This window comes from Nanorana parkeri, unplaced genomic scaffold (genome assembly GCF_000935625.1).
Source record: "Nanorana parkeri isolate BGI_ZX_2015 unplaced genomic scaffold, ASM93562v1 scaffold3758, whole genome shotgun sequence".
NCBI classification, from domain to species: domain Eukaryota; kingdom Metazoa; phylum Chordata; class Amphibia; order Anura; family Dicroglossidae; genus Nanorana; species Nanorana parkeri.
The window spans coordinates 33,447-34,423 of NW_017310026.1; positions in this window are offsets into that span (position 1 = coordinate 33,447).

Genomic DNA, 977 nt, shown 5'->3' on the forward strand with positions numbered 1-977 from the left:
GGACCGGGGGGAAGGGCAGGGACGGGGGGTCTCTGGGAGGAAGGGCAGGGACCGGGGGGAAGGGCAGGGACCGCGTGCTGACATGGGTCCCATCTTGCAGGTGTGAGGTGTCTCTGGGAGAATTCCTGAAGGAGATAAAGAAGCTTCCGGACATTGTGAAGTTCGCAGAAATGGCCAATATCCTCGTCATTCATTGCCAGTCCTCAGGTGGGTCCCTCGGGTCCGCCCATTGTCCTTGTGATTGGTTGCCAGTCCTCAGGTGGGTCCCCCGGGTCCGCCCATTGTCCTTGTGATTGGTTGCCAGTCCTCGGGTGGGAGGCGGTCGGAGGGGATTGGCCCTCGCTGGGCCCCGTAGTCACTCTCTGTCTCTGTCCGTAGATGAGCTGATCCAGCTGACCGCCATGTCCTGGATGAGGGAGTTCCTGCAGCTGGCGGGACGGGTGATGTTGCCGTATTCCTCGGGGATCCACAATTTGCAGAGCCGTTCTCCCCCCGCGAATCTGTGAACGTTCCTTCGGGGGGTTCAGAGGCAGAAAATGAACGTTTTTAGTATTTTTTTTTTTCTTTTCTTTTTGGGTTGTAATGTAAGTAGATTATGTAGATTATGGCCACCAGAGGGCGCTGAGGAAACAAATACTTCAACATGCGCCATCTAGTGGCCGTCATCTGGTATTACAGCCTGAGAAGAATATTCACACAGAGCCAATGTTCAGAGGTTGGCCGGGTGAATGGCTCTCTGCTCGTTGTTTATAAGGTGACTCCGTGTGGCAGGTGAGGATTCTACCCTGAGCCTCCAGCGCTGTAAATGTCGGTATTCCCATCCTCCTCCAGCAAGCCCAGACACGTGAGTACCATCAGCAGAGTCCGGCTACATGTGACGTCCTCTCCCCGGCAAGGTCCATGTGCAGCATTGGTGGTTCAGCGGTAGAATTCTCGCCTGCCACGCGGGAGGCCCGGCGGGTTCCATTCCCGGCCAA